This window comes from Vulpes lagopus, chromosome 3 (genome assembly GCF_018345385.1).
Source record: "Vulpes lagopus strain Blue_001 chromosome 3, ASM1834538v1, whole genome shotgun sequence".
NCBI classification, from domain to species: Eukaryota; Metazoa; Chordata; class Mammalia; order Carnivora; family Canidae; genus Vulpes; species Vulpes lagopus.
The window spans coordinates 121,081,193-121,095,106 of NC_054826.1; the positions used below are offsets into that span (position 1 = coordinate 121,081,193).

Below are 13,914 nucleotides of genomic sequence, written 5' to 3' on the forward strand. Positions count from 1 at the left end.
CCGGGGCACCGAGGGGGCGGGGGCACTGCCGGGGGCCCCGGGGCCCGAGGTTCGGGGCCGGGGCCGGGGGGGGGGGGGCGGAGTGGCGTGGGGAGGTGGCCCGAGGGCGGGGGCCTGGGGTGCGGGGTCCGGGGGCGCCCCGGGCTGCGGCCTTTCCCGCCAGCCGCCGGCCCTCCCACTCGGCTCTCCGGGTCCCTGACATCACGCCCCGGGAGGCGGGATCCGGGAAGGAGGGGACGCGGGGAGGAGGGAGGGGGGAGGCGGGAGGGGGAGGGGGGAGGGGGGAGGCGGGAGGCGGGAGGGAGGAGGGAGGAGGGAGGGCGCGCAGTCCCAGCCCAGAGCTTCAAAACAGCCCCGCGGCCTCGCCTCGCGCCCAGCCCGTCGGTCGGTCCAGCCGCGCCAGCGCCGGGTGAGTGGGGCTCGGCCTCCGGGGAGGCGCGGGGCGCGGGGCCACGGGGGCTGCGGGCAGCGTGCGCCCGGGGAGGGGCCGCGAGCCCCCGCACCCTCGGACCGAGGGAGCCCCCGCCGCGGGGAGGGGCCGAGGCCCGTCCGTACCGCCGCCCCGGGCGCGGCCGACCCCCACGGGCCGAGCTCGCCCGGACCCCGAATTCCACCTCCCCACCCCCGGGCTGCTTCCTGCGCCTTTTGCGCCGAGGCGGGCGGGAAAAGTTTGGGGAGGAGTCAGGGCGGCGCCCCTCGCCCCCGGACCGCGCTCCCGGGGCTCCCGGAGTCAGGGCAGCCCCTGGCCGCGAAGGTCCCGGCGCCCCGCGCGCAGTCTCCCTCCTGGCCGAGCGGACGGGGCGGGCTGCGCCCAGGCCGGGTCAGCGGTCCCTTGCTCTCCCCGGCGGCGGCTCCGTGGCGCCCCCCAGCGACCAGGAGCAACTTCCTGAGGTCTGGAGGGGCCGAGGAGCCTGGAGGCTCTGCAGGGCCCACGCTGGTCCCTCCCCACTCTGGTTGGGTTGGGGGCTTTGAGGATCCCCCCTGCCGTTGGCTCCGGAGAAGGGAGAGGCAGAGCTCGCGTAGACAGGGCCATACACTCTCCAAATCCGGGGTCCTCAGCACACCCCACGGAGGCCCTAATTTGGGGCTGACCGGGGAAACCTCACAAGCGAGACCAGTGGAGGGACACCCCGCAGGGCAAAGCCCTCCCTCCAGGCCACAGAACCCAATACATTATTTGGGAACAAGGCAGACAGCCCAGTTTCGGGTTTGGGAAGAACCTGCACTGGCCTCCTCCCAAGCTCCAAAGATATGGGGTGGGGTCGGAGGTGGTCTCTTAACCTAGCTGTGTCTGCAGTGGAGAGACCAGCCTGAAAAGTGGAGGGCAGAGGAGAGGTGAGGGGCTTGAGAAGCCTGCAGCCCACCTCCTGTGTGACCCCACTGAGGCAGGGTGCCTAGGAGGGGCAGATTCATAGGGGCAGAAACAGAAAGTACAGGTCACCAGGCGCCGGGGCAGGTGGGAGTCATTGCTTTATGTGTTTGGAGTTTCTGTCCAGCAGGGCGAAAACATTTGGGACATAGGTAGTGGTGATGGTTACGTGACATTTGGGGTGTATTTAATGTATGTGAATTCTGCAGTTAAAGTGGTTACATGATTGGTAGTAGGTTATGTATATTTTGCCACAATTAAAAAAAAAAAGTCTCCAGTTCCTTCTATGCTTCCATCTGAATTAGTCAGGAATCCCCGAGGCTGTTGACTGTTGCAGGCCACCTGTCCCCAGGATTTGGCCTCAGTATAAGGAAGTGGAAGGAGGCCGAGGGGAGACCAGGAGCCCGGGTTTCCCCAGCATCAGGAAGGGACCAAGGCAAGAACCAAAGCTAATGGAGCTTTTGCAGGGCGCCCATGCTCTCCACTTCTGGAAGCCTCGCGTGGCTCCTGCCATCCCTGCTCCCCAGGTGGCAAGTGGGAAGGGCCAGGCCAGAGATGTTAAGTCAGTTTCTCAAGATCACTGAGCCACTAAGGGCCACGACTTTGAACCCCCGTCTGCCTCTCCCCATCTGCCCTTCCCTTGTCCCCCTGGATATGCCCTGGTGGGTTTTCCGAAAAGAGAGGGAGACCCTTCTGGAGAAACCAGGGCCCATGCCCAGGGGGGCCTTGGCAGATGCCAAGCCCACAGCCGAGGGAGGGGCATGGGGGTGGCAGGAAGGTGCCGAACCTGTTCTCCCACTGAGGGATTTGGGATCTGCCGCCACCACCCCCGCCAGGAATTGGGGAGTGGGAGAGAGAGTCAGAGAGCAGGCCAGGTAGCCTGGAGCCTCCTATGTCCCCAAAGTGGGGAAACTGAGATTCACGTAAAACCCGAGGACAGGTGTTGGTGGTGAAAGCCTCGGAGGGGGCCAGCGTGGTGGGGAGGTCCTGGGGCTGTGACTGCACTGCCCCACCCAGAGGAGAAGTGGCACCGTGTCTGGTGGCGTGGCCCCCATTACATGGCACAGCTCATGAGGGGCCTGCAGGACCCCCTGGCATCTAACCGCGGATTCAGGGCACGTCCACTCAGTCACCCTGCCCCACATGCAGATATTTTATGAGGCCCTTTCTTCCTGGAGTGGAAGCGGAAGGCTCACCTAGGTTTCCTTTCCCTGCCTCGCATATGTATTTCAGGCCTGAGCTGAAAGCACGTACGTGTGTGTCCAGACTCTCAATTTCATGGCAACAGGTGATTCATAGGTTGACTCAACTGGCCAATTTTTCACCCCCAGGGACTCTCTTGTCCCTCTCTGCAGCCCCTCTGGTTGATGGGGACACAGCAGAGGCTGGCTCTTTGTCATAGTAAACTCGGCCAGACATGACCAGGAAGGGAATCTGTCAAGACAAAAATACATAAATGCCTTTCCAGGCCAGAGGGGATGGCGTTGGATTGCTGGCTGGTTGCCGTGTTTGTTTGGGAGGAAGAGTCCAGCCACCATCCTTGGGGCGGCAGATAATTGTGTCTGTGTGTGTTGTAACATGTGGCTGGTGCCCAACTCCGTGGACAAGTAGGGCCTCTGACCCGGGCTCTGGGGAGCTGCAGAGCTGGGGTGTTGGCAGCCATCCCCCCAAAGTAGGGTGGGGTCCCAGGCACTGGGACTGGGGAGCAGAGCCCTTCCAGAAGAGGCAGGTGAAGGTCCAGGGGGAGACTCCTGGGTGGGAGAGTGGGCTCTGGATGTCTTACACGGCTTAGGAGAGCAGGCGATTGGCGGCAGCAGCTGGAATGGGGAAAGAAGGCAGCTGGCACCAGAGATGGACTGGGAAGGACTAGGGGGTGGGCTGGGGGTGGCAGGAAGAGGAGGCTCCCCTTCTTGCCCCAGGAGCAATGGAGTCTGGCTTCCTGCAGGAGCTACCCAAAGAGTGCAAAGAGTGGAATCCTCTTCAGATGCATCTGGCTTTCGTTAGGCACAGGCCAAGGGGGGAGTCTAAATATATCAGAGGCAGAGCTGCCACCCAGCGAGAGAGAGTGCTGGGCTAGAAACCCGATACCCAGGGTGGGGGCTGGTGGTGGTGCCTCTGACGCAAAACTAGCGAAGCTCTGTTCCAGTCACTTGGGCTCTTCCAGGCAGCCAAACCTGGGGCAGAGGCCTGGAGGGGGTGAGAGCTCACAGCAGTCCGGCAGTCCGGGCAGCCATGGGCTAAGGTGGGGGAATTTCAAGGACATGAGAACCTTAGAAAGTCCCGGTTTGACAATGAGGGGCACAGAGGTGGGGGGTGGCTCACCCAAGATCACCCAGCAGATTGGCAGCAGAACCAGGACTAGATCTGGGTCTTGGGATTCACTGCCCAGGAGCTCAATGGCTTTGGAGTGGTCACTGGGGCTCCAGGCCAGGTCCCCAGGGCCAGGGTCCCTTGTGGCATGTGTCTTCCATCTGGGATGCCGAATTTCCACACTCATGTATTGATGGGAGAAAGGTGGGCAAGAGGCATGCTCAGGCAGTGGGTCACTTGGCACAGGGCACTGGGGCACTCTCGGGCACAGCTGTCGGGCTCTGGGGATGTTGGCCCATCCTGGGGCAGGATGCAGGGAGGAGGGGGCTGGAGGGGAACCGGCTAACCGAGTCCCTCCTTCCTTCCCATCTGAAGACACTGTTGGTTGTGTTCACACGGTGTCTCCACTGCCTGACGAGCAGTTGTTAACCAGAATCATTGAATTCCTCAGGCCATCACAGTCCTCAGGAAGCTCACTGTCCTTGGGAAGCAGGGTTTCTGGTGATCTGAAAGGGAACTGAGGGTGAAGAGCTTGCCCACATTCCTGCCCTCTGGGGACAGGTTGGATGACCTCAGCTTCTAGAAGCTTCCTAGCACTCTCGGGTCTAGGGCTTAAGGAAGGATCACCAGGGTGACATTCAGCATCAAGGCGATCTTGAGAAATACAGGCGTAAACTAACATAGGGATGGACAAGTTAAGTCCCTCAGTGCAGACTGCTTCCCCATAGACGAGGCACTTGGAGGATTTCTTGTTCTGACGCTTCTGATCGCCAGCTTACCTGGCAAGTGGCCTCTCCTTAAAAAAAAAAAAATTAAAGATTAAAATAAAAAAATTTAACTTTTAAAAATTTGCAGTGAATAAATACAACCTGGAGTTGTCCCATTAATCTTGTTCTCATGAATGCTTCTCACAGCATGCTGTCGCTGGTGGCAAGGCAAGATCATTTTAAAAGTTTCTGCAACTGAACATAAAACAAGAAAGAGTAATTAGTGTCTTTTTCTCCCTTGGTATTTCAAAAAAAAAACATAAGCTGCACCCAGACCCGTAATTTCACAGATGCTGTTTGGTAGAGTGAAACTAAGGTTGATACTTTGAACTTTAAAAGTTTTTTTTATATATATACTTTTTTTTTTTTTTTTAAATTTTAAAGTGAGCTCCGTGCTCAGCATGGAGCCCAGTGCCAGGCTTGAACTGACGACCCTGAGATCAAGACCTGAGCTTAGATTGAGAGTCGGACGCTCAGCCAACTGAGACGCCCAGGCGCCCCAACTTTAAAACTTTTTTTTTCAATAATTGAAATATTTTGTCAATAAGCACAGGTGACCTGAGACAAAAATCTTAGGCCTGGAGTGACTGACATTTGGGAAGTGGCACAACTGTAGCTTATGGGGTGGACACGGTTCACACTTTCCACAGCACAGCCCATGGAGGGGCATCCAGGAGCCCCCCGCCCGAGCTCCTCTGCTGCAAAGAGGCCCCTGCGTTCAGCTTCAGGCCAATCGGCCACTCGGCTTGCCAGGGAGTCTCTCCTACTTCACTGAGGGTCGTCGTGGTGCCCGTGTGAACTTGGACGTTATTCTAGGGATCAGAGGAGTTGGTATAGTGGTGTAGATGGAAGTGGCTTGCTTGGGGCACGGGGCGGGGGGGGGCGCTCAGCGATGGAGTGTCTGCCTTCAGCTCAGGGCATGATCCCGGGGTTCTGGGTTCGAGTCCCACTTCAGGCTCCCTGCGTGGAGCCTGCTTCTCCCTCCGCCTGTGTCTCAGCCTCTCTCTCTGCATCTCTCATGAATCAGTAAATAGAATCTTTAAAAAAGCAACAACAACAACAAAAAGGAAGTGGCTTGCTTGAACCCAGGAAGGCCGAGCAAGAGGCTGGCTAGCCTGCTTTCACCTTGATGGGTCTTACTGAGCAGCACTAGGCAGAGGGGCATCTCTCTCCTCAAAGGAGGCCTGCTGGCTAGGGAGGGGATGATGAGTCCAAGGATGCATGTGCGCCAGGATCGGGGACGGGAGATGTGGTTTCAGGGCAGCCCATGGCCATGGCAGGCAAGGCTTTCCTTAAGCCTGTAGGACCAGGGACGGTCTCAGAAGAGTCCCTAGGATTTCCCCAAGCAGCGCCGGCTCTGGGGGGTGTGCAGCCGGGAAGAGAGAAGAGAAGCAGAAGATGCTGGCAGGGACCCTGCAGGGGGAGCTGTGCAGGTGCAGAGCGTGAAGGGAGGGCAGCTCTGGGGCACGGAGCCCGGAGGGCGGAGAGGCGCCGTGGGGGGACCTGGCGAGCGAGGCAGGCACGGTGATGTTCACACGGCATTGTTGGAATGGAGACAGGAGCCAGGGAAAATGTGGGAGTAACCCGAAAGCAACCTAAATATCCACCGATCACAGCAGGACCGTTCGCAGAAGTTAAGAGGAGCGAGGTTCATCTGTGTGCACCAGTGTAGAGAAATCTGTGAGACATTGTTGAATTAAAAAAAAAAAAAAAGGAGCAAGTAGCTAAGCAATAGGTGGAAAGAAAATAGCTTTTTATGTAAAAAACAAACAAGAGCTCGCTGGGTTTCCTATGGCCTCCTATGTGTTACGTGCGTACGAGGAAGGACACATCAGAATAGGTCAGGTGGCTGCCTCTGGAGAGAGGGGAGGGGCAGGAGAAGTAGCGGAAGGCATGGACAGATGGACTCCAGCCTCATCTACACCAGGGAGGACGTACTCACGAGCTTGCTCTGGACCCAAAGTTCAAGAATAATAGTAAAATGGTCTTCCCTGAATTCAGCAAGCCGCTCAGGTGCTGCAGGTGTGGGGGTGGGGAGCCTCGGGAGCTAGGTTGCCTGCTGGAGAGGGGCAGGTGGGGGCGGCGCAGTCACCAGGGGCCAAGGTAATGGGGACTTAGTTCAGGAGGTGCCACCCGGCCCCCCACCCCACCCCGGAGCATCCCCTTGGAACATCCCACCGTGGACACCTGATGGGTGTAATGGGTCTCCTGTGTGGGTGTTAAGGGCAGAGGGGGCAACATGGGCACAGTGGGCCCCAGCAGGGCCATCATGAGAACCCCAGCAAGGTGGCCAGGACGCCATGGGGAATGGGAGTCTGGAGCTTTAAAGAGCATCCGGAGACACACGAGGGCCCGGGTCTGGAGCTGCTGTTGCAGGTTGGCATTTGAAGGTAGTAGAAAACGACTTAGATTTCAGCAAGAATGATGACCAGCATTGCAGTTAGTATAGCTTTTGTGGGGTGCAGGGCAGTTTCCTGGGCTGTGGCTTGATATCCTTTGCCTCGTTTAAAATGAGCAATGGCCCCTATGAGGTGGGGACTTCTGTTATGCCCATTTATAGATGGAAAGGTGGAGCCTTAAAATTCTCGCTTAAAACCACCCAGTACAAAAAAACAAAAAACAAACAAAAAAAACAAAAACAAAAACAAAAACAAAAAACACCCAGTAGTTGTGTTTGGATTTGAATCCAAGTCTGGCGGAGCCCAAGGCCCCTGCTGCGTTTGCTGTATCCCGTCCCGTCTGTCTTTGTAAAATCGGGCATCTGGGTCCTCCTGGAAATAATCCCAGTGCTTTGGTTCAGGAAAGCCCCTTTGTTACGGATGTTCTGGGGGTATCCCAGGGCAGGGATTCTTCATTCAGAGTCAGCCGTCTCTGCCCCGAGGGTCCTGGCCATGAGCTTTCTGCCCCCCAACCTGTCTCACGAGGACAGACCTCCTGAGGGAGGGAGGGCTGGTGGACGCAGGGAAACCCGTCTGTTGAGCTCCCTGGGGGAGCCTCCAGCACCCACAGAGCTAGGGATGTAGGTACGCAGTGAATCTCTGGCACCCGAAGAGCCGAGACGGGGAGTCACCAGGAGTCTTGGGCTCCTTGCTTTCCAGCCGGTCCCAGGGGAGGAGTCCCAGAAGGAGGCCCCAGGGGTGGGTGAGGAGCCAGCTGGAGGCTGCAGGGGGTGGGAAGGGAGGTGCGAGGTTTGGAGGGTGAGAGTGCTAACTGGGGCCGGGCAGCTGCTCCCTCGCCCTCCTGCAGCTGGCTCTGTCGCCTGGAGCCATGTCAGGCCCGGGCAGCAGGGTCAGGGTCCATTTAGACAGTGTGACAGGGGTCACATTCTTCTAGGCCAGAGCCCCAAGGAGGCTTCATCACGGCCACACCCAGACTGCGGGGTGCACGCCCACAGGCATTTGGAGATGCAGTGTGCGGCGTCCGGCCCGGTACAAACTGTGGTGTGCTCACGTTTATTTTCAAGTGCATTAGTAAAATGTCAGCTGCTTGGCAAGGGGAACTGAGTCTCCTTTCTACGGAGTAATAGCCATTTAGGAACTAGTCGATTTAAGCTGACTGTTGTCAAGGCGATTATGGGCTGCGTGTAGGACAGGTGGTGCACAGACAGGTCCCCTTCACTAGATGGTAGGCGCCCCCCCTCCCCCACCCCGAGATGCCACGAGTGTTGGCTGCTAATGATTCTCCGGAGAATCCCGAGAACCCCTCACCCCTAACTCCAAGTTAGGCTCCTGGCCTCTGGGCTTGTGGACCACACCCCAGGGCACCCACCCAGCTGTGATCCTGGAGCCTGGCCTGAGCCCCAGCCCAGCGCCCCCTGTGTGGGGCCCTGGTGCTTTCACGACAGGTTCCAGGCAGGAGCTGATGAGCCTCGGGGTGCCAATCTCCCTGCACTCAGAGGCCTGCTGGTCCTCAAAGCCAGGAGGCCGACCTCAAAATCAAGAGGCTGTCCTCGAAACCAGGAGGCTGACCTCAGAACCAGGAGGCCAACCTTCAAGCCAGGAGGCCAACCTTCAAAACCAGGAGGCTGACCTTGAAGCCAGGAGGCCAACCTCGAAGCCAGAAGGCCATCCTCAAAATCAAGAGGCTGTCCTTGAAACTAGGAGGCTGACCCCAGAACCAGGAGGCCAACCTTGAAGCCAGGAGGCCACCCTCAAAATAAAGAGGTTGTCCTCAAAACCAGGAGGCCGACCCCAGAACCAGGAGGCCAACCTCGAAGCCAGGAGGCCGTCCTCGAAATCAAGAGGCTGTCCTCGAAACCAGGAGGCTGACCCCAGAACCAGGAGGCCAACCCTGAAGCCAGGAGGCCAACCTCAAAGCCAGGAGGCCGTCCTCGAAATCAAGAGGCTGTCCTCGAAACCAGGAGGCCGACCCCAGAACCAGGAGGCCAACCCTGAAGCCAGGAGGCCAACCTCAAAGCCAGGAGGCCAGCCTCGAAATCAAGAGGCTGTCCTTGAAACCAGGAGGCCGACCCCAGAACCAGGAGGCCAACCTTGAAGCCAGGAGGCCGCCCTCAAAATAAAGAGGCTGTCCTCGAAACCAGGAGGCCGACCCCAGAACCAGGAGGCCAACCTCGAAGCCAGGAGGCCGTCCTCGAAATAAAAAAATTGTCCTCAAAACCAGGAAGCCAACACTGAAGCCAGGAGGCTGACCTCAAAGCCAGGAGTCTGTCCTCGAAACCAGGTGGCTGACCTCCAAAGCTAGGAGGCTAGCTGGGATTTCCAAGGTGGGAGGAGGACACTGCGCACCTGGAGACCCTCTTACTGGACATCCTTCCAGTCTTCATGGTCTCTCCCGTGTCAGGGGCTGCAGATGGCTCTTAGGTGCCTTTATGGTGTCAGGGGGCACAGGTGTTGGGATACCAGCCCCTGGGGAGCTCAGCCCCTAATCTGTATTCTCTCTCTACAGATCCGCCTATTGCGTCTTGTACTCCACGTAACGTCTTCAAGGGCTGTCTGTGTTCTGGGGGGAGTCGGGGCTTCATTCCTCTTTAGGGCCCAATCTCATCCTACTGAGAGGCTAGACCGAGTTTTGTTTACCCACCTCTGAGTTGAGGGGTAGGTGGGCTGTTTCCACCTTCTGGCCGTTGTGAATAATTCTGCCGTAAACATTCGCATACATATATGGACCCTTGTTTTCTTTTCTTTTGGGTCAGCCCCAGGAGTGGGACTGTGGGTTCCTATGGCAACCATGGGTAATTGTGTGAAGCCGATGGACTGTTTTGCAAAGTGGCCGCACCTTGCCACGGTCCCCCCAGCATGTCTGAGGGCTCCGGGTTCTCTGCTTCCCCAGGATTTAATCCTGACCCCGGGCCTGGCCTCGGTTCTGGCTCCTCTGGGAGCCTCTCTGCTGGTGAGGCTCCTATGGATCACAAGCAGGTTCCTGGGAGCTGGGGCTAAGTGAGGACCCCCCCAAAAGTTCTGGGACCTGCTGGCCCGGCTCAGTGGGCGGGAAGGGAGTGTGTGTGTGAAAGGACAGGGGGTCCCATGCTCTGTGGTCCCCTGGGTGGGGGCTGCCCAAGGTAGAAATGGAACCCAGATGCCGTAGGGACTCTGGGTGGCCCTGGACACAGCATTCAATGGTGTTAAATCACGCTGTGAGAACATGGTCCCCTTTTCAGCCCTCATTCAACAGTTCTGATTCCACTGCGGACACATCTTGGCCGGTGCTGGCATGTCTCATGCCTTTCCGACTTCATTTGCCTTCTTGAACCAGACAGAGTGGGTCTTGGGCTGAGCCCTTTGACAGCAGCAGTGCTGAGCCAGGACTTGCAGCCTTCGGTGGGCGGGGGGTGGGGGGGGGCAAGGGGTGCTTGCTTTCACAATCAATCTCTATTTGTGGCAAATGATGCCGATTTTCCGCTTCCAGGGAGCCAAAAGGCTTCTTTTTAAAAGCGTGTGTTTCTGTTGGAGAGTGGGTTTATTTAAAGCCCAGTATGCAGGAGGATCCCACAGCGGTGCTCCAGAGGTGACAGGCCAACGAAGCTTGGGGCAACCTTGTCCTACGATGCAGGGCCCCGGTGATCGGAGGCAGTGTCAGGCGGCGGTGAGGTCCCCAGTCCTGGGGCACATACATGCAAACCGGGTGCTGTAAAAATAATGCGGGCGGAGGCTGTGGGCAGGCAGGGGTGGTTCTGCGGGATCGCACGGTGCCTTTCCGCTGACACTGCATGAGTTCGTGAGTCTCATTGTGTGGGGTCAGTTTCCCGATGCCACGGCTCGACGGTGTCATCGCTGCAGATGCCGCGTCATCAGAGGCACCCCAGTCAGAAGGGTGAGGGATTTGGGGGGATAGCCTTTGCTCCGCAGCCCATCCTCCCCCACTTCCCCAGGCATCCTGGTGGGGAAATGTTACACGGTGATTCCAATACAACCAATAGGATGTGTGTGTGTGTGTGTGTGTGTGTGTGTGTGTAGACAGAGACGTGTTTTAAGAAGTCGGCTTACCTAGTCATGGAGGCTGGGGAGTGCAACGTCTGCAGGGTGGGCTGGCGGGCTGGAGACCCAGGGAAGAGCTGATGCTGCAGTTTCAGGCCTTGGAGAAGGTTAGCCTTTGTGCGCTGGTCACACCTTCACCTGATGGGACGAGGCCCACCTGACACAAGGGAGGATAATCTAAGTGCTAATTGCATCCAAAGACACCCTCAGAGAAATCTAGTGGCTCAACCGAGTTGACACATACAACTAACGATCACGCTGTGTTTTAAGTAAGGTAGACACACAGCGTGACATAAGATAGATCCCCTTTAAAATCATTCCCTTTTGAATTCCCATCCAACCTTCCAAGGAGAAAGTCTCAGTTCTGCGCCAGTAGGTCCAAACACATGTGACATCCTGCTTCAGCACGGAAAGAGACAAAGTTGGCCTTGGACGTGAGCTTTCAGCAGCCGCTACGTCTAGCTGGGCATCTAACCACGTTGTTTTCATTGCATTTCCTTTTCCCAGCCCCCTTGATTAATGTCAGGCAACGCTGACTTTGTGTTTGAGTCCTGCTCCCAGGTTTCCTTTTATGAAGGATGTGACCTTAAAAAGTGAGGAACCTACTAGGAAGCAAGGGTGGTACGTGGAAATGCCCGAGATTCTCAAGGCGGGCACAGGAGTGATGGATTTGGGGAAACGGACAGGAGCCTAGTGGGGATGGTGCCTGAAACATCTTCTAATGGTCCATGTGCCCTGAGGTGCCCGTTGCCGGGTTGCACTTCTGGCCCGAGGAGACAGATGCTAGTGCTTGATTTCCACGTGGAGGCTCCCATCGGAGAGTGGTGGTAGGGACAGGAGGAGAGCATGTGGCTCCGTGGGCAGGAGTGGCCTGGGGGTGGCGGCTCTAAGGAGCTCCTTGGCCATGGTAGTGGCCACGATGCGTGGCCCATCTGGCACCAGCTGTGTGCCAGTCGCTGCTCTAAGCACTTTCTCCACTGTCGTATCTCCCAGGAGGCCTGACAGGTAGGCATGCCACTGTCCCCCTTTTACCAGGGAGGAGACTGGCACAGGGTACTGACATGCCAGGCTCCAGTCCATTCCGTCCGGCTCTGTCGCTGCTCCTGTCTCTGCACACCTTACTCCCTGCCCACCCTTCTCCCCTTCGTCCACCTTCCTGTGTTAACCTGTCTGGAGGCCCAAGCCTGGCTTTCCTGATCGTGGGGCTCCTCGGACCTGGCGAAGTTGTAGGAGGTGATTCCTGGTCCCTAACTTGCCAGCAGAATGAGCCTACAGAAATGACAGCTCGTGTCACTTAGGAAAGATGACAAGGCTGTTAAAGTGAATGCCACTGAATCACCCAGGGATGATTTGAAAGTCACTAATATAGGGGATGGGTAACACCCTGAATTTGACACCTGCTTCACCCCTAGCCGCCTCATCCAAACCCACTCCACCCCCACGCAGACATGTAGGCCTGCAGGTACTACCACCAACCCTCTCTGAGCCGGAGTGTGGGTTTGCTGGGTGACATAATTACAAGGAACTCCTCGGATGACAGCAGCCAGCAGTGGGATCTTTAATTGCGGGGTCAGGCACAGTCATTGGCAGAGTGGTGGTTATTAGGTCTTCTGCAAAAGCTGCCCAAGGTAGCAGGCATTCAACAAGTATTTAATGAATAGCCTTGGACCCTGGGCATGATGAAGAGGAGTAAGGCATGATCTCTGTCCTTGAGAACTGAATCTGTGAAAGCGCTGTTTGCCCTGTATCAGCGAGCTCTTGCTGCGTAACAAAGCATTCTGAAACGTAATGGCTTATAACAGAAGACAGCGATCTAGTTCCTGATTCTGCGGGTGGCCAGTGCGGGCTGGGCACAGCTGGGTGCTCTCACGTGTCTGTGGTCAGCTGGCGGGTCAGCTGGGGACTGGCTGGTCCAGCATGGTCCTTGCTGGAAAGGCTTGTCTGGGCTCCGTGCGGTCTCCTACCCTCCTACCGCAGCAGGCCAGGACGGGCTTGTTCATGCAGTAGCTGAGCAGAGAGAGAGAGAGAGGAAGCGCTTGAGGCCTCTGGAGGCCCCGGCTCAGCATTGGCACCGTCTCTTTTCCACTGCCTTTTATTGATAGAAGAAACCACGAGGGCAGCCAGGGTTCAGTGGGTGGGGAAATAGATTCCACCTCTTTTTTTTTTTTTTTAAAGATTCATTTATTTATTTTAGAGAAAGAGAGAAAGCATGCTTGAGCGGGAGGGGCAGAGGGAGAGAGACAACCTTGAGGAGACTCTGCGCTGAGTGTGGAGCATGATGCCAGGGCTCCATCCCACGACCCCGGGGTCACCCCCTGAGCCAAAAACCAAGAGTTAGATGCTCAACTGAATGTGCCCCCCCAGACACCCCTAGATGGCACCCAGGCACTTCCCTCCAAGGGAAGATTTGATTTGCTGAAATTTTGTTAGAACCTCTGTACTTGTGAATGTGAAGGATATTGGTCTGCATTTCTCTCTCTCTCAAAGATTTTGTGTATTTATTCATGAGAGACACAGAGAGAGAGAGGCAGAGACACAGGCAGAGGGAGAAGCAGGCTCCCTGCAGGGAGCCCGATGCAGGACTTGATCCCAAGGACCCCGGGATCAGGCCCTGAGTCAAAGGCAGATGCTCAACCACTGGGCCCTGCATTTTTCTCTTCTTGTGATGTCTCACCTGCTTTTGGAATCAGGATGATGCTGGCCTCATAGAATGAGAGCATGCATGTGGGTGCAAGGAGGGGATGCTCCCTCTTCTTTGATTTTTATGGAGGTGTGTATCATATGGAGTTGGCATTATTCTTCCTCGAATGTTTGGCAGAGTTCATCGGTGAAGCCACCCAGGCCCTGAGTTTTATCTTGGGGAAGGGGCTCCTTGATAAACATTTCTTCCTCCTTCCATTACCAAACTTGGAAGAAAGGCCTAGTTCCGTTTCTTCTTCTTACCTCTTCAGCTCCTGGAAACCTGGCTCGTTCAGCTCTTCCTTCGGCACATGCTTACTGGGCACCATTTGGAGGCCGGGCACCGTGCTGAGTT

General features: G+C 56.9%; 1 protein-coding gene across 1 annotated transcript in view; it reads left to right on the top strand.

The window, feature by feature from the left end:
• Positions 1 to 289: 289 nt before the first annotated feature.
• EMP2 (epithelial membrane protein 2) overlaps positions 290 to 13,914 on the top strand; it is a 33,723-nt gene continuing 20,098 nt past the window's right edge. Inside the window, exon 1 of the mRNA XM_041748826.1 lies at positions 290 to 409. The gene's annotated coding sequence lies outside the window, so the exon portion shown is untranslated. The remainder of the gene's footprint in view (positions 410 to 13,914) is intronic.